Source organism: Nycticebus coucang, chromosome X, assembly GCF_027406575.1.
Source record: "Nycticebus coucang isolate mNycCou1 chromosome X, mNycCou1.pri, whole genome shotgun sequence".
In the NCBI taxonomy this organism is placed as follows: Eukaryota; Metazoa; Chordata; class Mammalia; order Primates; family Lorisidae; genus Nycticebus; species Nycticebus coucang.
In genome coordinates, this window is record NC_069804.1 from 113,981,422 (window position 1) to 114,007,035 (window position 25,614).

Sequence of the window (25,614 nt, forward strand, 5' to 3'; positions counted from 1 at the left end):
TGTGCACCTGACCTACAGGGACAAATTTGGGGAATATGCACCATTCTATGGACTACAGATCCCTTGAGGTAAAGAGATGGGACGTGGGCCAGTGAGACATATAGGTTATTTTGAATGTATGAATATATACTCTTGTATATTGCTGGGAAGTTTATTTCAAGAAAAAGTATATTGATTAAAATTTGAATAAAGATAATATGTGTAAACCGATTGGCAACAGTAATGTGCACATGAATTAATTTGTAAAAGTATTCATTGCATATAATTTTTGGGGGAAGTAAATTGGATTTTAAAAAATGAAGTGTGTGGCTTGGTGCCTGTGGCTCAAGCAGCTAAGGCGCCAGACACATACACGTGAGCTGGTGGGTTCGAATCCAGCCTGGGCCCGCCAAACAACAATGATGGCTGCAACAACAACAACAAAAATAACCGGGCGCCTGCGCCTGTGGCTCAGTGAGTAGGGCGCCGGCCCCATATGCAGACCATGGCAGATGCAAACCCAGCCCAGGCCAAAGTGTAAAAACAACAACAAAAAATTGCCAGGTGTTGTGGTGGGCACCTGTAATCTCAGCTACTCGGGAGGCTGAGGTAAGAGAATCGCCTAAGCCCAAGAGCTGGAGGTTGCTGTGAGCTGTGATGCTACAGCACTCTACCGAGGACAACAAAGTGAGACTCTGTCTCAAAAATAAATAAATAAATAGTAACCAGGCGTTGTGGCAGGTGGCTGTAATCCCAGCTACTTGGGAGGTGGAGGCAGGAGTATCGCTTGAGTCCAGGAGTTGGAGGTTGCTGTGAGCTGTGATGCCACGGCAATCTACCCAGGGTGACAGCTTGAGGCTCTGTCTCAAAAAAAAAAAAATTAAGTGTGTGTGTGTGTGTGTGTGTGTGTGTTTCTCAATCCTCTATCTCCACCACCTCAAATATATCTCACATTGCAGCCTTACCTTCAGTTCAGACTGGGGATGGACTCACAATCTCTGATTTAGACAGCCCTTACAATGTGATTCTTTTATAAACCAGAAAAATGATGCATACAGGAGGATTGCTTCCTGCAGGGGGATTGCTGCCCAAAGGTGAAAAATTCCACCTATCAAGGACTGCCCCTGTGTGCTAGAGCTACCTCATGTTAAAATATAGATGCCTCAGAGCAGAGAATTTTACAATGTTCTTTCGCATCTCTAAGTTTTTTTCTGAGAAAATTAGAATCATTCTGTAAGTAGATTCCTAAACTGGATTTTCAGTGAGGTGCTGTGTATTTTTTGGTTCCTTGACACGTCTTTGTAGAGAAGTTTGATAACGGCAGTACGGTAGTGCCATCTAGCAACCAAAGACTGAACTGCGGCGTGAACATTGCCCAGCTGTAAGGTGGGAGGGAGGGACTCAAGCAAACTGAGGGTCTTTCTGGAAGTCTGAGTGGAAAAGCTGCATTCTCATTGTGTAGGGATACTGATGTGCTCCAGAAAGTTCAGCCTGTTACTATGCGGAAGAGAAATCTGTATGTGAGAGGACTAAACAAATAATTGTTCTAATGCTTTAAGCCTTATGTGTAAATAGTTGGAGATTTTGGTCAGCCAAAATGGATCCAGATTTTCATGATATTTATAACCTGATGTTGCCCTTATTGTGACCATATTTCCATGGAAATACATGTTGATTATACCATTTTAAAATACTTTTTTGAGACAGAGTTTCATTTTGTCACCCTTGGTAAAGTACCGGGGCGTCATGGCTCACAGCAACCTGAACTCTTGGTCTTAAGCGATTCTCTTGCCAAAGCCGCCAAAGCGATTCTTTTGCCAAAGAGGGACTACAGATGCCCTCCACAACACCCAGATATTTTTTGTTGCAGTGGTCACTGTTGTTTAGCAATGCGTTTGAACCCAACTGCGTTTGAAACTGGCAGCCCCGGTGTATGTGGCTGGCGCCCTTAACCACTGAGCTATGGACGCCCAGCCCATTTTAAAATAAATACAAAATTTCCATTTGTATATGGTGATTGGTTATTTCATCAAGTAGATGCCCCCAAATTTATTTCACCAGTGTCCAGTAATGAAAATTTAGTTCTCTTACTATCATTTCTTCATTAGGGACAATCATGTACTTAGCACCATACTCATATATATTAAAATATCTTTGTAAGAATTTCTTAATACTATCATTTCTACACCCTTTGAACTAGAAAAATTTTTGTTAACAATGAACTCACAATACTATTACTAACTAATACTGCTGACATCAGAGGATGAAAGCTCGGCGCCCGTGGCTCAAGCGGCTAAGGCGCCAGCCACACATACCTGAGCTGGAGGGTTTGAATCCAGCCCAGGCACGCCAAACAACAATGAGGCTGCAACCAAAAAATAGCCTGGCGTTGAGGCGGGTGCCTGTAGTCCCAGCTACTTGGGAGGTTGAGGCAAGAGAATCCCTTAAGCTCAGGAGTTCGAGATTGATGTGAGCTGTAATGCCACGGCACTCTACCCAGGGCGACAGCTTGAGGCTCTGTCTCAAAAAAAAAAAAAAAGTAATGCTTTTCACACTTTAGAAATAATGTGAATCATTAATCTGATAGGTAAGAAATCCTCTCTTGGGCGGCACCTGTGGCTCAGTGAGTAGGGCACCGGCCCCATATGCCAAGGGTGGCGGGTTCAAACCCAGCCCCGGCCAAACTGCAACAAAAAAATAGCCGGGCATTGTGGCGGGCGCCTGTAGTCCCAGCTACTCAGGAGGCTGAGGCAGGAGAATCGCCTAAGCCCAGGAGTTGGAGGTTGCTGTGAGCCGTGTGATGCCACGGCACTCTACCGGAGGGCAATAAAATGAAACTCTGTCTCTACAAAAAAAAAAAAAAAAAAAAATCCTCTCTAACCACTGTTTTCAATACCGCTTGTTTTTCCTTCCTTTGGCATTCTTTCCTATGAATATGACATAATCATTTTGCTTTTTTTGAGACAGAGTCTCACTGTGTCGTTCTTCATAGAGCACAATGGCGTCACAGCTCATAGCGACCTCAAACTCTTGGGCTTAAGTGATTCTCTTGCCTCAGCCTCCCAAGTAGCTGGGACTACAGGCCCCTGCCACAACCCCCGGCTATGTTTGTTGCAGTTGATGTTGTTTAGCTGGTCCGGGCAGGTTCAACTCTGCCAGCCTAGGTGTACATGGCTGGTGCTGTACCCACTGTGCTATGGGCACAGAGCCGACATAATCAATTTTTATAACTCTGTATTATTTAGAGTGTTCTGACATTCCCTATTAGCTACACTGTGTGGATGGTATCTTTTCAGAGTTTGTGCATTGGTAGTGGGCACAGTATAGGACACTCTTCCTGTGGCTGTTTGCATTAGTGAGCTGAATGTGCCCTTCCTGAGCCCAGCAACCCTCTTTGAGACAATTCCAGTATTATGATAACACAACGTGTTCCGTGTCTCAGTGTGTGTGTGTCCGTTTCCATCAATATTTTGCTCTGCTCCCTTCTGCCTCTTCATTTTTTTCTCCCTTCCTAAATGCAGTTCCAGATATGAAAGGAGAAAATTTTAAGAATGGCAGTCCTCATAACCAGATATGTATCAACATCCTTCCCTATGTACTGAAGATAAATTTCTACAAGGGAAATTTTTGTTTCAAATATTGTACAGTTATGTAGCCATTTGACAAGTATTGCATAGTGATACTCATAAGACTTAGTGCCATTTAGATTCCCTAAGTGGGGGTATGTGAGGAAGACCACACAGGAATGAAGAAAGTAATAATGATGGCATCTTTCATCTTGTCACAGAGGCCAGGCCCTGGACTCCATCATGGATCCACTCTCAAGCCCTTGCCGTAATTGCAAGATGTGGAAGTGTTCAGATGTCATTGAATTTTGTGCGCAAGCATGATCTGAGGTAATATGAGATGGGAGGAGAACAGAGAATTGTCTTTGTTTAGAGTTACACGGGACAGAGACAGCAGGCTTGAGTTCCAACCACAGTTTGCTATACAGTAGAACCTCTGTAAGTTGACCACTTCAGGGACTATGGCAAACTGGTCAATAAACGGAGGTAGACAACATAAGGAACTGGGTCTACTTTACTGACACATATATGTGATGTGTGTGCAGTCTGTGAAAATTAGGTCAACATAGGGAGGTGATCGATGTAGGGAGGTAGTCAACTATGGAGCTTCTACTGTACATTGGAAAGTATGGAAACATGTGCATCAATCCATTTGTATAACAACATTTGTTACTGTGGTGCAACAGAAGAACAGATCAATGCCATATTTTAAACATCTTTTCATGCATTATAAATAAATTCACTCATTTAAAGGGTAAGGTCTGATAACTTTTGGTAACTGTGTATCAGTATGCAGCCATCACCATAATCTAGATTTTGACACTTCTGTTACCCCTAAAAGTCCTGTCAGGCTAGAGTACAGTTAATCCCTGTGCCCATCCCCAGCACTAGGCAATCACAGATATGTTCTCTGTGTTTTGGCTTCTATCATCTGGTATGATGTATTTAAGGTTCTTTCACGTTGTAACATGTGTCAGAATTTCATTTTTTCTAATGGCTAAAAAATCTTGTATGAATATATTAGGTCAGTAAATCTGAAATGTCAGGTTTTGAATCAAAATCTTAGTTTATTACATGTCAAACAAGAAGAAGTATAGTCAAAGTATGGTCCTAGTCTTAATAGTAGCTTGTGTATGCCAGCGGCTTAGAGGCCTAAAGAGGGAGTAGCCTTGAAATTGTGAAAGGCGTTTTCTGTACCTTGTTGACCACTGAATATTTTTTCCTTACAAAAAGTCCTCACAAGCCTGGAAGAAGTGGTATTCAGTTGGTGCAAGGTCAGGTGGATAAAGTGGATGACAGCGTTTCCACATCTAGCCTCTGTAGTTTGAGCAGTGTTGTTTGTGTGAAAGTGTTCCCTTGCAAGAGGATTGGCCTGTCTATATTGACCAATGTAATCATCATACCGATCTAAGCTGCTTAATCATAAGCATCCTCATTATTTTGTTCAAATGGTTGCAGTAGACATCTGCTGTGATAGACTGACCAGGTTTCATGATGTTGTAGTGGATGATACCAGCTCTGGACTACCAAACAGACACCATTAGGTTTTTTTGAAGAATAATCAGGTTTGGACTGTGCTCCAGCACTTCACTTTATGCAACCATTGTATGTCAAGCACTTGGAATTGTCAAAAAGAATCCAGTTTCCATCACATGTAGAAATATGGTGTAAAAATGGATCAATTTGGCTAGGACCCTGTGGCTCAAGTTGCTAAGGCACCAGCCACATATACTGGAGTTGGCAGGTTCCAATCCAGCCTGAGACCACCAAACAACAATGACGGCTGCAACCTAAAAAAAAAAAAAAAAATTACCCGAGCATTGTGGAAAGTGCCTTGAGCCTCAGCTACTTGGGAGGTGGAGATAGGAGAATCACTTGAGCCCAGGACTTTGATGTTGCTGTGAGTTGTGATGCCACGGCCCTCTACCCAGGGTGACAGCTTGAGGCAATGTCTGAAAAGAAAAAAAAAAAAAAAAACTGTAGTGCTTCTTGTCTGAGATATAATAAACTAAACTTAAAAAAATGGTTCGATTTATGTTGTGACAGAAAGGAAAGGCAATCTTCAAGATTTTTCTTCTGTCGCTCATTTAATTCATTCAGAACCCATCTATCTTGTTTGTTTACCTTGCCAATTTATTTCAAAAGGTCAGTGTTGGAATGGTAAGGAACATCAAACCTTGTGCTAATTCATGAGTAGGTTGAAACAGATTCACTTCCACTACAGCTTGCAGCTCATCATTATCCATTTTGGTCTCAGGTCACCCACATGGCTAGTTTTAAAGATCAAAATTATCAGAAAGAAGCTTCTCAAACTATTGACACACTATGTATTCATTAGCCATATCCTTCCCAAGCACTTGGTTGATATTTCGAGCTGCCTGCATGCTGTATTGGTTTCATGATGGAGCTCAGATTAAAAAACACTATTTTTTGACTTATCCATAGTTTCATAAAAATTACTCTTAAAAAAATTGAAAGACTCCCAGCTACTCAGGAGGCTGAAGCAAGAGAATGGCCTAAGCCCAGGAGTTGGAGGTTGCTGTGAGCTGGGTGACACCACATGACTGTACCGAGGATGATAAAGTGAGACTCTTGTCTCTACAACAGCAACAAAAATTGAAAGATAATTCACAAGCCAAAATGTGCATTTGAAAGGTTGAGCATGTACCTTCACAATAAAAAAAGAAGGGTCAAAGTAAAACTGCAGAGGTATCAACTGTTAAATTTAGTACTCAAGGAAATTGGACATTTCATACTTGAGAACCTAATATTACATTTCATTTATCCATTAATCTGTTCAAAGCATTTGGGTTGTTTCAAGTTTGGGGCTGTTATGAACAATGATTCTCCATAGATTCATGTGTAAGTTTTTGTGCAAACATAGGTTTTCATTCTCCTTGGGCATGTACCTAGGAGTGGAATTGCTAGCAACTTCCTTTGTCCATAATTCCTTCCTGAAAATTTCTTTATCTATTTGAAGAACTGCAAGACAACTTTCATTACACTGACAGCCATGAAGAGTATAGGATTAGCGAGTTGTTTTTGTTGTGATTATACCAGGATTATGTGTTTTGAGAAAGAATAGCTTTGAGTTAAAGTTGCCTTCTTAACAAAAAAACAGCTGAAAACAAGACAGAACCACTTAGCCCCACCACACCAAACAGGACCCCAGTTTCTCAGGCCATAGCACTGTACAGGTCCTCGACAAAGCTCCAGGGGAAAAATCAAAGGGTGTAAAACAATCATGGGGCAGAATCAGAGGAAAAACTCTGGTAACGTGAATAACCAGAATAGAGCAACCCCCCAAGAAAAGATATGGCAGATGTAACTGAAGACCCCATTCATAAACTACTGGCCAAGATGTCAGAAAATGAATTCAGAATTTGGATTGCAAACAAGATTAATAAAGTGGAGGAAAATTTGGAATTAGAAATTTGAGTAGCAATTCAAAAGTCGGAATTAGGAATTTGAGGAGAAATTCAAAAGTTGTCTCAAGAATTATACGAATTTAAAGACAAAACCACCAAAGATTTAGAAACACTGAAGCAAGAATTTTTAGCCCTCAAAGATCTGAAAAATACAGTAGAATCCCTCAGTAACAGAGTGGAGCAAACAGAAGAAAGGATTTCTGACATTGAAGACAAAGCCTTTGAACACTCCCAAACTCTCAAAGACGAAGAGAAATGGAGAGCAAAAACAGATCATTCTCTCAGAGAGCTCTGGGATAATTTGAAGAAGGTCAATATCCGCCTCATTGGAATCCCTGAATCTGATGAAGTGGCCTCACTAGGCACAGAGGCCCTTCTCCAAGAAACTATGAAAGAGAATTTTCCAGACATGCCAAGAGATTCTGAAATTCAGATAGCAGACAGTTTCAGAACACCAGAACAACTCAATCCCAATAAGACATCCCCCAGGCATATATAATTAACTTCACTAAAGTTAATATGAAGGAGAAAATTCTGAAAGCAGCCAGATGTAAGAAATCCATTACCTGCAAAGGTAAGAATATTAGAATGACTGCAGATCTCTCTGCTGAAACTTTTCCAGCCAGAACAGGGTGGTCATCGACTTTTAATCTCCTAAAGCAAAATAACTTTCAACCCCAACTCCTGTATCCAGTTAAACTGAATTTCATTTATAATGGAGAAATTAAATACTTTAATGACATTCATATGTTGAAGAAATTTGCCATAACCAAACCAGCTCTTCAGGATATTCTCAGACTGATCTTCCATAATGAACAACCCAATCCTATACCACAAAAGTAAACTCACTCAGAAAATTTTGATCAAACTCCAACTTCCACACTGGTGAAAGGATTAAAAATGTCCACTGGACTTTTGAAAAACTCTATACCCAAAATTTTACCAGACTTATCAATATTCTCCATTAATGTGAACAGCTTAAACTGTCCTCTAAAGAGGCATAGGTTAGCTGACTGGATACAAAAACTCAGGCCAGATATTTGTTGCACACAAGAGTCACATCTTACCTTAAAAGACAAATACAGACTCAGGGTGAAAGGATGGTCATCCATATTTCAGGCAAATGGTAATCAGAAAAAAGCAGGTGTTGCAATTTTATTTGCAGATACAGTAGGCTTTAAACCAACAAAAGTAAGGAAGGATAAGAATGGTCACTTCATATTTGTTAAGGGTTATACTCAATATTATGTGATTTCAATTATTAATATCTATGCACCCAACCAGAATGCACCTCAGTTTATAAGACAAACTCTAACAGACATGAGCAACTTGATTTCCTCCAGGTCCATAGTAGTCAGAGATTTCAACACTCCTTTGGCAATGTTGGATCAATCCTCCAATAAGAAGCTGAGCAAAGAAATTTTATATTTAAACCTAACCATCCAACATTTGGATTTAGCAGACATCTACAGAACATTTCATCCCAACAAAACTGATGCACATACTTCTTATCAGCCCATGGAACATACTCCCAAATTGATCACATCTTAGGTCACAAGTCTAAACTCAGTAAATTTAAAGGAATAGAAATTATTCCTTGCATCTTTTCAGACCACCATGGAATAAAAGTTGAGCTCAGTAACAACAGGAATCTGCATACTCATACAAAAACATGGAAGTGAAATAACCTTATGCTGAATGATAGCTGGGTCGGAGATGAGATTAAGAAGCAAATTGCCAAATTTTTGCAAGAAAACGCCAAGGAAGACACAAATTATCAGAACCTCTGGAAGGTAGTCCTAAGAGGGAAATTTATAGCACTGCAAGCCTTCCTCAAGAGAATGGAAAGAGAAGAAGTTAACAACTTAATGGGACATCTCAAGCAACTGGAAAAGGAAGAGCATTCCAACCTCAAACCCAGTAGAAGAAAAGAAATAACCAAAATTAGAGCAGAATTAAATGAAATTGAAAACAAAAGAATAATACAACAGATCAATAAATCAAAAAGTTGGTTTTTTGAAAAAGTCAATAAAATAGGTAAACCTTTGTCCAACCTAATCAGGAAAAAAAGAGTAAAATCTCTAATCTCATCAATCAGAAATGACAAAGACGAAATAACAATAGACTCCTCAGAAATTCAAAAAATCCTTAATGAATATTATAAGAAACTTTATTGTCAGAAATATGAAAATCTAAAGGAAATTGACCAATACTTGGAAGCATGTCACCTTCCAAGACTTAGCCAGAATCAAGTGGAAATGTTGAACAGGCCCATATCAAGTTCTGAAATAGCATCAACCATACAAAACCTCCCTAAAAAGAAAAGCCTGGGACCAGATGGTTTCACGTCAGAATTCTATCAAACCTTTAAAGAGGAATTAGTACCTATATTACTCAACCTGTTCCAAAAGGTAGAAAAAGAAGGAAGACTACCCAACACGTTCTATGAAGCAAACATCACCCTAATCCCCAAACTAGTAAAAGACCCAACAAGAAAAGAAAATTACAGACCAATATCACTAATGAATATAGATGCAAAAATATTCAACAAGATCCTAACAAACAGAATCCAGCAACACATCAAACAAATTATACATCATGACCAAGTCAGTTTTGGCCCAGGGTCTCAAGTCTGGTTCAATATCCACAAATCTATAAATATGATTAAGCACATAAACAAATTAGAAAACAAAGAACATATGATTCCCTCAATTGATGCAGAAAAAGCTTTTGATAATATCCAGCATCCCTTCATGATCAGAACACTTAAGAAAATTTGTATAGAAGGGACATTTCTTAAACTGATAGTGACCATCTACAGCAAACCCACAGCCAATATCGTATTCTTCAAATCAAACACTCTGGTAGCCTCAGCTGTGACTTTTACTTTCATGAAAGCCAGAGGAGACCAAGCCCATTTGCAGGTTGACAGGCTCCTCATCAAATAGCAAGAAGTGTGAATCTACCCCTTTTTCAAAACCAGGGGCTTGATAATCATGTGGGATCACTGCATTATAGTAGCAGAGTTTCATAGTAAGTATAACATAATTAGAAAGAGTTCCAAGGTTGTGCATCAGTACATACAATTTACGGATCAGTAGAACACTGGCTTTCTTAATATCTTCACTGTTTGTCCCACTTTCTTTTTTTTTTTTTTTTTTTTTTTTTGGCCGGGGCTGGGTTTGAACCCGCCACCTCCGGCATATGGGACCGGCGCCCTACTCCTTGAGCCACAGGCGCCGTCCTGTTTGTCCCACTTTCAAAGCTTGTGTTGCTTCTGTCAAAATCCATGGTAGCTCTTCTTTTGTAAATTTGAATTTGAATGGTATATTTTAGTCACTTTCTCAGGTTCCTTGGGACTTGCGAAAGTGTTAAGTACTGCCATGTGTAAGCATCTATTTTCCAAAGCGTCAAAACAGCTTTGAACCCATTTGATAATATGCAGTGGTCCAGGACATTTTTGTCTTCTTGAAGGATTTTTAAGGTGAGGTCATCCAAATGGTACTCTCCCTAAGAGCTCTCTGGAAACAGGCCCCTTAGATATGTTATATGTGAGATAGAAGTAGCAAAAAGTTTCTTCACCCTTATCTTTTTTTTTTTTGGCCAGGGCTGGGTTTGAACCCATCACCTCTGGCATATGGGACCGGCGCCCTACTCCCTTAGCCACAGGCGCCACCCTCTTCACCCTTATCAATGACTCAAGCTCATTAGTGATTTGAGATGGGAAAACTGTTTCCCGAGATGCCTTTTGTACTGTGAATGAATGAGAGACCTGGGCAGTGGCCATTGTAGGGATGTATTAGGATTCTTTCAACAATTCTAACCTCAGCTTGCTGATGCTCCCCTCCTGACCATGACTTAACTGCCTTTTGTTACTGTATTTTTTTCTTTGTTCTTTTTTTTTTAATATGGTGAAAAGTTATGTATTTAGAATTAGCCAGCTAGACTAGGTTTAGGTAATACAAATTTTGTTGGCAACATCCAAAACATCATAATCAAGAGCCAGTCGATCAAATGCCTTCTTGTCGCCATCAGGCCTGCTCAGGGTGTTGAGCTCGGCCATATCAATGTCATAGAGCTTCTAAACAGTCTGTTCGATCTGGTGCTTGTTGGTTTGGACATCATCAGTGAACACAAGTGTGTTGTTGTCTTCTATTGTGTTCATGGCAGACTCAGTGGTCAGGGGGAACTTGATGATGGCATAGTGGTCAAGTCTGGGAGAAAGGCAAAATTTGGTCATCTGGCCTAGGCCTAGTGGGATGGGTCCTCTTTTCGAGCTCAAGACCTAGAAGCCTAGGTATATTTCTTGATCATTTTCAGGAGTTTTGCAGTTGAATCTCTGGGGTTCTCTAAGTATAAAATCCTATCATCGGTAAAGAGCATGGGTTTGACCTCCTCTGTCCCCATTCATATCTTTCTCTTGCCTGGTTGCATTAGCTATAACTTTCAGAACTATGTTGAATAATAGTGGCAATAGTGGACATTCTTGTCTGCTTCCGGTTGTAAGTGGAAAAGATTTCAGTTTTATTCTGTTGAGTATGAAATTCACTGTGGGTTTGTTGTAGATGGTTTCAATCAGTTTAAGAAATGTGCCACCTGTGCCCATTTTCTTAAGTGCTCCTGTTAGAAAAGGATGCTGAATTTTGTCAAATGCTTTTCCTGCATTTATTGGAGAAGTTCATATCATCTTTGTTTTTGCTTCTATTTATTTGGTGAATTACATTTATGGATTTGTGTATGTTAAACCAACCTTGCATCCATGGGCTGAAACCTACTTGATTACATTGTATAATTTTTTTTAATATGTAGCTGTAATCTGTTTGCTAAGATTTTATTATTCTTGCATCTATATTCATTAGTAAATGTAGTCTTCTTTTTAGTTGGGTCTTTTCCTGGTTTTGGTTTCAGGGTGATGTTTGCTTCGTAGAATGTGTTAGGGAAGGTTCCTTCCTTCTCAGTTTTGGAATAGGTTCTGCAGTATAGATAGAAGCTCTTATTTGAAGGTTTGATAGAATTCTGGTGTGAAACTGTCTGTCTGTTCCAGGACTTTTTTTTGGGGGGAGGGAAGATTTTTTAGGGTTTCTTCAATTTCAGGGCTTGATATTGGTCTGTTTAAGAGATCTATTTCTTCCTGGTTAAGTCTAGGGAAATAGTGTATTTCTAGGTATTGGTCTGTTTATTCCACTTTGTCAAATTTCTAGGTGTAGAGGTTTTTTCTAGTAGTCAGAGATGATCTCTTCTATCAATGTAGTATCTGTTGTTATTTCCCCTTTTTTGATTCTGATTGAGGTTATTAGAGATCTTGCTTTTCTGTTTCTAGTTAATCTAGCCAAAGATTTATTGGTTTTTGCTTATTTTTTCACAGAACCAAGTTTTTGTTTCATTAATTTTCTGAATGATTCTTTTGTTTTCAATTGCATTTGTTTCTGATTTAATTTTGATTCTCACTTCCGCTAGGTTTGGGATTAGATTGTTCTTCCTTTTCCATTTCCTTGGGATACTTCATTAGGTTTCTGTTTTTTGGATGTAGGCATATGGAAATTATTCTCTATGTGTTGACCACCTCTTTATAAAATTTTGTAATTAATATTTTGTAAATAAAGTTATATTTAGCTATAATTTCCCATTTTTCCTATGTATTACAACTTTATGGGTGGTCTTTGGGACACCTTGTATACAATGCAACATTTTTTTAAAGGAAAGGGTCTGCCATTTTCTACAACACGATAAAGAAGATTATTCTTTGTGAAATAAGACAGAGGAAAACATTTTGTAATCTTGCTTATATATGAAACCTAAAAATAACCATTTTTTAAAGTTAATAGAGATATAGAGAGAATGCAACAGTAACTACCAAGGTTAGAGGGTGGGAGGGGAAAATTGGGAGATGTAGGTCAAAGGAGATAAATTAAAAGTTATAAGGACAAAAAGATGAACATGTATAAAGGTCTAATGTACAGCGTGAGGAGTATAGTTTTAGCTGCTCTTGTAAAAAAGTGCTTATTTCAAATGATAGATATGTTAATTTGCTTCACTACGGTAATGATTTCACTATCTATGTGTATCCCATAATATGTTGTAAATCTCAAATATACAGAATAAAGTTTGTTTTTTAAAAGAAGGAAAAGAAAAACCCGAGACTAAGGTACTGTATTAGTAAGGCTGCTCTATTATGAACCAAAAACTTATGATTTGAAACAGAAAAATTTTAATTTCTCATAGTTCTTGATGCCAAAAGTCTGAAATGAAAGTGTCAGCAGGGCTTGGCTCACTTTAAGTCCCTGGGAAGGATTTCTCCTTACCTCTTCCTAGCCCCTGATGAAGGATGGCTATGGTGTCTCAAAATTCCTTGTATGCAGAGACATCATTCCAGTCTCTCCCTCTGTCATCACATGCTGATCTCTCTCTGTGTCTCTGTATTCACTGGTATTTTTATCTTCTTACAGGGATGCAGATATGTCGAATTAGGGCCACCCAAATTACCTCATCTTAACTTCATTGGATCTACCTACTTTTTTTTTTAGTGATGGGGTCTCACTCTGGCTCAGGCTAGTCTCGAACCTCTGAACTTGGGGCAATCCACCAGCCTTGGCCTCCCAGAGTGCTAGGATTATAGGGGTGAGCCACCACACCTGGCCTGGGTCTACCTACTTTTAAATAAGGTCACTTGTGCAAGTGCCTGCTATTAGAACCTTACCATAACTTTTAAGGGTTCGGCCAAATAGCAATATGTTGAATTTTTCCAAATGAACTAGGCAGAAATTTCAAGTGCTGATAGAACTATCTGTGTGGTTTAGAATTTTAGGGAATATATCCTATTATACTGTGGGAGCCCCCTCAGGATCTTTTCTGTCTTCCTGAGCCTCAGGAATACTCCTTATTCTAAATGTCTGTGGTCAGGTCTGAGTTTGATTACATATTCCTGACAATTTATTATTTCATATAACTGCAGGAGCAATAGGTGTTTATTATAGGTAAGAACATGCAACATAGAAGAGGAAATTAATAATATTATCTGTAGACCACTCAAAGATTAGCACTGCTAACGTTTATTTCAATATTATATCCTTCCAGATGGTTTATTATGTCACTACTTCTATGTTTATGTAGAAATGCATGCATTTATATACTTATATGCAAAAGATAAAGTATCATCCTACATTAATTTTGTAACCTGCCTGTCTCACAACATATAAACATCAGTACTTATCATAGAGATACTAATGGCCAACAAAGACAGAGAAATAATGGATGGGTGCGGTGGCTCACACCTGTAATCTTAGCACTCTGGGAGGCCAAGGCATGTGTATCACCTGAGCTCACTAGTTCCAGAACAGCCTGAGCTAGAGCGAGACCCTGTCTCTAAAACTAGCTGGGTGTTGTGATGGGTGCCTGTAGTCCCAGCTACTCGGGAGGCTGAGGCAAGAGAATCACTTGAGCCCAAGAGTTTGAGGTTGCTGTGAGCTATGATGCCACAGGGGGTTACAATGTGAGACTGTCTCAAAAAAAAAAAAAAAGACAGAAATAGAAATGAATATGGCTAAAACATTTATGTGCCAAGCAACTTTTAGGTATTGAGGCATTCAATTCTCACAAGACTCTTACAAGGTAGAAAGTTTCGCTAATCCCTCTTTTATAGATGAGAAACGGAGGAACAGATAAAGATGGACAAAGACTGCACAGTTAGGGGATGGGGTAGCCTGGATTTTTGTGCAGTACATTCTGCTTCAGGTTCTGCTAAACTGTCAAATATGTGTTGTGAAGTAAAAGAAGCAGTCTTTACAAGCATTCATATATTAGGATGTCATTAATACTAATGGTCAGTATGTTGCTTTTTTATAAAAAAGTCTGGACATTGTGCCAGAAAGGTGGATTGTGACCTTGGTGAGAGCATGTTCATTGAAATCCTGGGACAGAGCCATAGTGTAGTCAGATAAGGAGTCAGTAGCAAGTAAAGAATGTTGACAGGGAATGCAGAAAATTGGGGGGTTACTTTGTGTGTGGTGGGAAGGAGAGAGACAAAGAGAGAAAGGAGGAGAAAGAAACCTTGATCTTTTGACTGAATGGGTAAAGAGGAGTCCAAGGGCAGAGTTTTGAAAATTTTCAGTTCCTTGAAACTTGCTTAAGTTAAACAAGTTAAAAGTTAAATTTTATCTAGATGTCTGTGTTCTCACTAAGAGAAGCTATGAGAAATGATTTTTCATGATGCCTGCCTTAGCCTTGAGGCTCAGCCATCCCCTGCTGCTGTATCCCAGCAATTCAAAGGCCATGTAGTCTCATTAGTCCATGCCATATACTGTGGACAAGTTTGATGCTCTGGGCAGCTCTGTAAGGATGATGTATTGTCAGTCCTATTTCACACATGACCAAGGCTCAAGGTTACCAAGCCTAAGTCACCTTCTCAGACAAATGCAGGAACACAAAGAGGTTGCACTGTCGCCATCCCTAGAGGACCCTGAGCAGCCTCACTTTTAGAAAATGGGCTTCCTGCCTCGGCACCTGTAGCTGAAGTGGCTAAGGTGGCAGCCATATACACCAGAGCTGGCGGGTTCAAATCTGGCCTGGGCCTGCCAAACTATGACAACTACAACCAAAAAATAGCCGGGCATTGTGGCAGGTCCCTGTAGTCCCAGCTACTTAGGAGGCTGAGGCAAGAGAATCGCTTAATCCCAGGAGTTGGAGGTTGATGTGAGCTGTGATGCCTTGGCACTCTACTCAGGACAATAGCTTGAGGCTCTGCTAAAAAAAAAAAAAAAAAAAGAAGATGGGGTTCCAATGCTTGAGAAATGGTTAGATCACCCTCCCCTGCTATTGTGACCCCAGAGAGCCTCACGCCATAAACAAGTCCTGGCTTTGTACCAAGAGACCTGGGTATAGAGCCACAGAAGTTGGCTGATCCCTGAAGTGGTGAGTGGGCTCAGCCAGAAGCTGAAGTGTTATCCTTGGGACAGGTGAGCTGAGGGAAGCAAGATATTATGTACTGATCTACTGTAAGCTAGTGTAGTTTTCATTCCATCCATTCCATAGAGTCCGTTTAATCCTAACAGCTATTCAAGTTACCTATTTGTGTTGACCATTATTCAGGTCAATGTAATGGCTGTAGGGGAGTTTATGTAAATCAGGGAGACCACTTGTTTGCTATTTACTCAGCAGCTAACTCTGGAATACTATAAAGATTTTCCATTTTTACTTGATGACACCAGGGCTCTGAGTGCTCTAACCTCCCTGGAGGCTGACTGTACATGCTCTGCAGGCATTGTTGAACACTTTCTTTCTTTTAAACTATGACCTGTATAATTTTTCACTCACACTATTGAAATTCAAAACAAGTTTTGAATGAACAAAAACACTCCACTAAGAAGTGTATCCATCTTGAATCAATTTTTGTGAGTGGAGAAAGGTGTGGGTCCAGTTTCAGTCTTTTACATGTGGATATCCAGTTCTCCCAACATCATTTATTGAAAAAATGTTCATCATCCCTATCTATTAGAGAAATGCAGATCAAAACCACCCTGAGATACCATCTAACCCCAGCAAGAAGGGCCCACATCACAAAATCTCAAAACTACAGATGCTGGCGTGGAGGTGGAGAGAAGGGAACACTTTTACACTGCTGGCGGGACTGCAAATTAGTACAACCCTTTTGGAAGGAAGTATGGAGAAATCTCAAAGCACTCAAGCTAGACCTCCCATTTGATCCTGCAATCCCATTACTGGGCATCTACCCAGAATGAAAAAAATCCTTTTATCATAAGGACACTTGTACTAGAGTATTATTGCAGCTCAATTTACAATCGCCAAAATATGGAAACAGCCTAAATGCCCACCAACCCAGGAATGGATTAACAAGCTGTGGTATATGTATACCATGGAATACTATTTAGCTATTAAAAAAAACAGAGACTTTACATCCTTCGTATTAACCTGGATGGAAGTGGAAGACATTATTCTTAGTAAAGCATCACAAGAATGGAGAAGCATGAATCCTATGTACTCAATTTTGATATGAGGACAATTAATGACAATTAAGGTCACGGTTGGAATGGGGGAAGGGGAGAGCAGAGAGAGAAAGAAGGAGTGAGGGGTGGGGAAAGGAAAAGCAGAGAGAGGAAAATATGGAGGGGGTTGAGTCCTTGGTGTGTGCCACACCGTTTGGGGGCAAGACACGATTGCAAGAGGGACTTTACCTAACAAATGCAATCAGTATAACCTGGCTTATTGTACCCTCAATTAATCTCCAAGAATAAAAAATAAATAAATAAATAATAAAAAAAAGAATTGTATCAAAACAAGGGAGTAAACATTTGCATACTACACCTTAGATATGAATTAGTGTCCATGTTTTGTGAAGCACACTCAGTAACAAAATAATTGGATGCTGATTTTTACAGAGAATTCACACAAATATATACATGATTAATATACATGTTAAATGTGGTAAAACTACAATAACCAACAAGATGCAAATAAAATCATAGAATTAATATTAGGTGGAAAAAGCAAGTTGTAAAGGAAGATGCATCCTGTGATTTCCCTTTTGGAACAAGCATCTATGTGTGTAGGAGAACACCTTGGTGTGCACCTGACCTACAGGGACAGATTTGGAGAATATGAACCATTCTATCGACTACAGATCCCTTGAAGTCAAGAGATGGGAGGGGGGCCAGTGAGACATATACTTTAATTTGAATTTATGAATATATACTCTTGTATATTGGTGGGAAGTTTGTTTCAAAAAAGTATATTTTTTAAAATTTGAATAAAAACAATACATGTGAACCAACTGACAACAGTAATGTGCACATGAATTAATTTGTAAAAGCATTCATTGCATATAATATCTTTGGGAAGCAAAGTGGATTTTAAAAAATGAAGTGTTTGGCTTGGCGCCTGTGGCTCAAGCGGCTAAGGCGCCAGACACATACACCTGAGCTGGTGGGTTCGAATCCAGCCTGGGCCCGCCAAACAACAATGATGGCTGCAACAACAACAAAAATAACCGGGCACCCGTGCCTGTGGCTCAGTGAGTAGAGCGCCGGTCCCATATACGGAACATGGAGGATTGAAACCCAGCCCCAGCCAAAGTGCAAAAACAACAACAAAAAATAGCCAGGTGTTGTGGCGGGCACCTGTAATCTCACCTACTTGGGAGGCTGAGGTAAGAGAATCGCCTAAGCCCAAGAGCTGGAGGTTGCTGTGAGCTGTGATGCCACAGCACTCTACCAAAGGCAACAAAGTAAGACTCTGTCTCATAAATAAATAAATAAATAAATAAATAAAAAGTAACCTGGCGTTGTGGCAGGTGGCTGTAATCACAGCTACTTGTGAGGTGGAGGCAGAAGAATCGCTTGAGTCCAGGAGTTGGAGGTTGTTGTGAGCTGTGACGCCACAGCACTCTACCCAGGGTGAAAGCTTGAGGCTCTCTCTCAAAAAAAAAAAAAAAAATTAAGTGTGTGTGTGTGTGTATGTGTGTTTCTCAATCCTCTATCTCCACCACCTCAAATATATCTCACACTGCAGCCTTACCTTCAGTTCAGACTGGGGATGGACTCCCAATCTCGGATTTAGACAGCCTTTACAATGTGATTCTTGTATAAACCAGAAAAATGATGCATACTGGAGGATTGCTACCTGCAGGGGGATTGCTGCCCACAGTGAAAAAATGCCACCTACCAAGGACTGTGCTAGAGCTACCTCATGTTAAAATATAGATGCCTCAGAGCAGAGGATTTTACGTTCTTTCACATCTCTAAGTTTTATTCTGAGAAAATTAGAATCATTCTGTAGGTAGATTCTTAAACTGGATTTTCAGTGAGGTGCTGTGTATTTTTTTGTTCCTTACAGACACGTCTTTGTAGAGAAGTTTGATAAGTGAAGTACGGTGGTGCCGTCTAGCGACCAAAGCCTGAACTGCAGCGTGAACATTGGCCAGCTGTATGGTGGGAGGGAGGGGCTCAAGCCAACTGTGGATCTTTCTGGAAGTCTGAGTGGAAAAGCTGCATTCTCATTGTGTAGGGATACTGACATGCTCCAGAAAGTTCAGCCTGTTACTATGCGGAAGAGAAAGCTGTATGTGAGAGGACTAAATAAATAATTGTTCTAATGCTTTAAGCCTTATGCATAAATAGTTGGGAGATTTGGGTCAGCCAAAATGGATCCAGATTTTTATTATCTTTATAACCTGATGTTGCCCTTATTGTGACCATCTTTCCATGGAAATACATGTTGATGATACCATTTTGAAAATACTTTTTTTGAGACAGAGTTTCACTTTGTCACCCTGGGTAGAGTACCATGGCGTCACGGCTCACAGCAACCTGCAACTCTTGGGCTTAAGCGATTCTCTTGCCAAAGCCCCAGAGTAGCTGGGACTACAGGCGCCCTCCACAATGCCCAGCTATTTTTTGTTGCAGTGGTCATTGTTGTTTAGCAGGCCCAGGCTGCGTTTGAATCCGCCAGCCCTGGTGCATGAGGCTGCTGCCCTTAACCACTGAGCTATGGGGGCCGAGCCCATTTTAAAATACTTCAATACAAAATTTCCATTTGCGTGTGGTGATTGGTTATTTCGTCAAGTAGATGCCACCAAATTTATTTCACCAGTGTCCAGTAATGAAAATTTAGTTATCTTATTATCATTTTTGCATTAGGGACAATCATGTACTTAGCACCATACTCATATATATTAAAATACCTTTGTAAGAATTTCTTTATTTTATTTTATTTTTTTATTGTTAAATCATAGCTGTGTACATTAGTGCAATCAAGGGGTACAATGTGCTGGTTTCATATACAATCTGAAATATTCTCATCAAACTGTTCAACATAGCCTTCATGGCATTTTCTTAGTTATTGAATGTAGACATTTGTATTCTGCATTTAGTAAGTTTTGCCTGTACCCATTCTAAGATGCACAGTAGGTGTGGCCCCACCTATTGCTCTCCCTCCACCCTAACTCCCCCCTCCCTTCCCCTTCCTTGGCCCTTTCCCCATAGTCTTGTGCTGTAGTTGGGTTATAGCCTTCATGTGAAAGCTATAATTTAGCTTCATAGTAGAGATGAGTACATTGGATACTTTTTCTTCCATTCCTGAGATACTTTGCTAAGAAGAATATGTTCCAGCTCCATTCATGTAAACACGAAAGAGGTAAAGTCTCCATCTTTCTTTAAGGCTGCATAATATTCCATGGTATACATATCCCACAATTGGCTAGTCCATTCGTGGGTCCATGGGCTTCTTCCATGACTTAGCAATTATGAATTGGGCTGCAATGAACATTCTGGTACAGATGTCTTTCTTATACTGTGATTTTTAGTCTTCCGGGTATAAACCTAGTAAAGGAATTATAGGATCGAATGGCAGGTCTATTTTTAGGTCTCTAAGTATTCTCCAAACATCCTTCCAGAAGGAACGTATTAGTGTGCATTCCCACCAGCAGTGTAGAAGTGTGCCCTTTTCTCCACATCCACACCAACATCTCTGGTTTGGGGATTTTGTTATGTGGGCTACTCTTACTTGGGTTAGGTGATATCTCAACGTAGTTTTGATTTGCAATTCTATGACGATTAAGGATGATGAGCTTTTTTTCCATGTGTTTGTAGATCTTGCGTCTGTCTTCTTTAGAGAAGTTTCTCTTCAAGTCTCTTGCCCACTCTGAGAGGGGATCACTTGTTCTTTTCTTGTTTGAGTTCTCTGTGGGTTATGGTTATTAGACCTTTATTGGAGGTATAACCTGCAAAATTTTCTCCCATTCTGAGGGCTATCTGCTTTTTTACTTACTATGTTCTTGGCTGTGCAAAAGCTTTTTAGTTTGAGCAGGTCCCAGTAGTGTATTTTTGATACTGCTTCAATTGCCTAGGGAGTCCTCCTCATAAAATATCACCCAGGCCGATTCCATCAAGAGTTTTCCCTGCACTTTCTTCAAGTATTTTTATAGTTTCATGTTTTAAGTTTAAATCTTTTATCCAGTGAGAGTCTATCTTAGATAATGGTGAAAGGTGTGGGTCAAGTTTCAGTCTTCTACAGGTTGCCAGCCAGTTCAACCAGCACCATTTGTTAAATAGGAAATCTTTTCCCCACTGAATGTTTTTAATTGGCTTGTCAAAGACCAAATAATGGTAAGTAGATGGATTCATCTCTTGGTTCTCTGTTCTGTTCCAGACATCTACTTCTCTGCTTTTGTGCCAGTACCATGCTGTTTTGATAGCTATCGATTCATAGTACAGTCTCAGGTCTGGTAGCGTGATTCCTCCTGCTTTGTTTTTATTGCTGAGTAATGTTTTGGCTATTCAAGGTTTTTTCTGATTCCATATAAAACGAAGTATTATTTTTTCAAGATCTTTAAAATATGACAATGGAGCTTTAACAGGAATTGCATTAAAATTATATATTGCTTTGGGTACTATAGACATTTTAACAATGTTGATTCTTCCCAGCCATGAGCATGGTATGCTTTTCCATTTCTTAACACATTCAGCTATTTCTTTTCTTAAAGTTTCATATAAAGTTTCATAGTTCTCTTTGTAGAGATCTTTCTCGTCCTTTGTTAGGTATACTCCCAAACATTTCATCTTCTTTGGCACTACTGTGAAAGGATTAGAGTCCTTGACCATTTTTTTTTCAGCTTGGTTATTGTTGGTATATATAAAGGATACAGATTTATGGGTGTTGTATTTGTAGCATAAGACATTGCTGTATTCCTTGATCACTTCTAAAAGTTTTGTAGTAGAATCCCTAGTGTTTTCCAGATATATGATCATATCATCTGCAAAGAGTGAAAGTTTGATCTCTTCTGGCCCTAGGAGGATACCCTTGATCACCTTTTCTCCCCTAATTGCCATGGTAAAAGTTCCATTACAATGTTTTTAAAAGCAATGGAGACAATGGGAAACCTTGCCTGGTTCCTGATCTAAATGGAAATGATTTCAATTTAACTCCATTCAATATGATATTGGCTGTGGGTTTGCTGTAGATGGCCTCTATCAGTTTAAGAAATGTCCCTTCTATACAAATTTTCTTAAGTGTTCTGATCATGAACACAGGATGCTGGATATTATTGAAAGCTTTTTCTGCATCAATTGAAAGAATCATATGGTCCTTATTTTTTAGTTTGTTTATGTGCTGAATTACATTTATAGATTTACGTATATTGAACCAGCCTTGAGACCCTGGGATAAATCCCAGTTGGTCATGGTGTATAATTTTTTTTCATGTGTTGTTGGATCCTGTTTGTTAGGATCTTATTGAGTATTTTTGCATCAATACTCATTAGTGATATGGGTCTATAATTTTCTTTCTTTTTTTTTTTTTTTTTGGTCTATAATTTTCTTTTCTTGTTGGGTCTTTCCCTGGTTTGGGGATCAAGGTGATGTTTGCTTCATAGAATGTGTTGGGTAATATTCCTTCTTTTTCTATATTTTAGAAGAGGTTTAGTAATATAGGCACTAGTTCTTCTTTAAAGGTTTGGTAGAATTCTGATGTAAAGCCATCTGGTTCTGGGCTTTTATTTTTAGGGAGATTTTGTATAGTTGATGCTATTTCAGAACTTGATACAGGCCTGTTCAACATTTTCACTTCATTCTGGCTAAGTCTTGGTAGGTGGCATACTTCCATGTATTGGTTGAATTCTTTCAGATTTTCATATTTCTGAGAGTAGATTTTCTTATAATATTTGTTATGGATTTTTTTAATTTCTGATGGATCTGTTGTCATTTCATTGTTACCATTCGTGATTGATGACATTAGAGATTTTACTCTTTTTTTCCTGGTTAGGTTGATCGAAGGTTTATTTATTTTATTGATCTTTTCAAAAAACCAACTTTTGGATTTATTGATCTCTTGTATAATTCTTTTGTTTTCAATTTCTTTTAATTCTGCGCTGATTTTGGTTATTTCTTTTCTTCTGCTGGGTTTGGGGTTGGAGTGTTCTTCCTTCCCCAGTTGCTTGAGATGTCCCATTAAGTTATTAACTTCCTCTCTTTTTGTTTTCTTGAGGAAGGCTTCAGTGCTATAAATTTCCCTCATAGGACTGCCTTTGCAGTATCCCAGAGGTTCTTAAAATTTGTGTCTTGATTGTTGTTTTGTTCCAAAAATGTGGTGATTTCCTTCTTAATCTCATCTATAACTCATCTATCCTTCAGCATAAGGCTGTTTACCTTCCATGTTTTTGTCTGGGTATGCAGCTTCCTGTTGTTATTGAGTTCAACTTTCATTCCATGATGGTCTGAGAAGATGCAAAGAATAATTACTAATTTTTTAAAATTTCCTGAGGTTTGATTTGTGGCCTAGGATGTGGTTGATTTTGGAGTATGTTCCGTGGGCTGAAGAGAAGAATGTGTATTCAGTTTTGTTGGGATGAAATGTTCTGTAGATTTGTGTTAAGTGCAGATGTTGAATGGTTAAGGTTAAATCTAAAATTTCTTTGCTTAGCTTCTTTTTGGAGGATCTATCTAGCACTGCTAAAGGGGTGTCAAAATCTCCAACTACTATGGGAATGGAGGAAATCAAGTTGCTCATGTCTGTTAGACTTTCTCTTGTAAATTGAGGTGTGTTCTGGTTGGGTGCATAAATATTAATAATTGAAATCTTGTCATATTGAGTATTACCTTTAACAAATATGAAGTGTCCATCCTTATCCTTCCTTATTTTGGTTGGTTTAAAGCCTAATGCATCTGCAAATATGATTGCAATGCCTGCTTTTTTCTGCTTTCCATTTGCCTGGAGTATAGATGACCATCCCTTCACCTTCAGTCTATATTTGTCTTTTAATATAAGATGCGATTCTTGTATGCAGCAGATATCTGGCTTGAGTTTTTGTGTCCAGTCAGCCAACCTGTGCCTCTTTAGAGGACAATTTAAACCATTCACATTAATTGAGAATATTGATAACACTTTCGAGAGTCTGGTGGACATTTTTAATCCTTTTGCGATTGTGGAAGTTGGAATTTGATCAGAATGTTCTGGGTGGGTTTTCTGTTGTCGTGGAGGATTATGCTGGTCTTTATGGAGGATTGGTCTGAGAATATCCTAGAGAGCTGGTTTAGTTAGGGCAAATTTCTTCAACATGTGAATGTCATGGAAGTATTTAATTTCTCCATTGTAAATGAAACTCAGTTTAGCTGAGCACAGGATCCTTGGTTGAAAGTTATTATTTTTTTTTTTAGGAGATTAAAAGTCTATGACCATCCTCTTCTAGCTTGAAAGGTTTCAGCAGAGAGATCTGCAGTTATTCTAATATTCTTGCCCTTGTAGGTGATGGTTTTCTTTCATCTGGCCACTTTCAGAATTTTCTCCTTCATATTAACTTTAGTGGAATTGATTATGATGTGTCTGGGGGCTGTCTTATTTGGGTTGAGTCGTGCTGGAGTTCTGAAACTGTCTGCTATCTGAATTTCAGAATCTCTTGGCATGTCTGGAAAGTTCTCTTTCATAATCTCATGGAGAAGAGACTCTTTGCCTTGTGAAGCCACTTCATCACTTTTGGGGATCCCTAGAAGACAAATATTGGTTTTCTTCAAATTATCCCAGAGCTCTCTGAGAGAGTGATCTGTTTTTGCCCTCCATTTCTGTTCCGCTTTGAGAGTTTGGGAGCATTTGAAAGCTTTGTCTTCAATGTCAGAAATCCTTTCTTCTGCTTGCTCCATTCTGTTACTGAGGGATTCTACTGTGTTTCTCAGATCTTTGAAGGCTGCAACTTCTTGTATCAGTGTGTCAAAGTCTTTGGTCATTTGGTCTTTGAATTCTTTGAATTCTTGAGATATATTTTAGATTGCTGCTTGAAATTCTAATTTGATCTTATTTGCTTTCCAGATTCTGAATTCGATTTCTGACATCTCAGCTATTTGTTTGTGCATGGGATCTTGTGCTATGTCTGCCCCATTGATCCTTGGGGGAGTTGATCTACTCTGATTATTCACATTGCCAGAGATTTTCTGTTGATTTCGCCTCATGATTGTTTTTCACCATTGCCTCTGGCTGTCCTCAGAGTTGGGTAGGTGTCTCTCCAAGATTAGATCCCAGCGGGATCACTCTATTGTTGGTGGATATTTGTAGGGAGTGACCCTGTGTAGTTCCTCTGGGGCTTCCCCAGCCAGGGAGTTCAGGTTGTGAAAGCAGCTCCGGAGTTTGATACACCTGGATCCAGCAACATGGTGGGAGGTGGTGTGTACGGTTCTGGGAGTGCCTGGTGCCCCGTGACTTTGGCACAGAGAGCCCAAGGATACAGCAGTCTCTGGCCAGGAGAAGGGCTCTGCGCTGAGGCAGGGAGGGCTCCAGAGGGCACGCAGCTACCAGAGTCCCTGGCCAGAAGAGCAGGCCTGTGTGGAGGCAGGGAGGGTACAGGAGGGAGGATGCGGGGTTGCGCGGCTCCCGCAGTTCCTGGGCAGGGCATGTGGAGGCCTGGCGGGCTCGGGTCACAGGTGGGGTCACGGCGCAGCTCTTATGGAGGTCCAGGCAGTGCCAAGCACAGAAGTTTGAGGTTGCTATGGAGCTTTGACACCATGGCACTCTACCCAGTCCCAATCTGTCCCTGAGGGTTAAGGCTGTAAGGCAGCTCAGTCCCTGCCTTTAGGCTGCTCAGTCTCTAGGTTACGAGCTCCCGCCTGATCCTTGCTCTGCGACCCTGAGGGCAGAGTTTGCCGGGGCAG

The 25,614-nt window shown here is 39.8% G+C and overlaps 1 pseudogene; it reads right to left on the reverse strand.

Annotated features, from left to right (window-relative positions):
- Positions 1 to 10,431, reverse strand: part of LOC128576951 (HORMA domain-containing protein 2-like) — a 39,673-nt pseudogene extending 29,242 nt beyond the window's left edge.
- Positions 10,432 to 25,614: the final 15,183 nt, after the last annotated feature.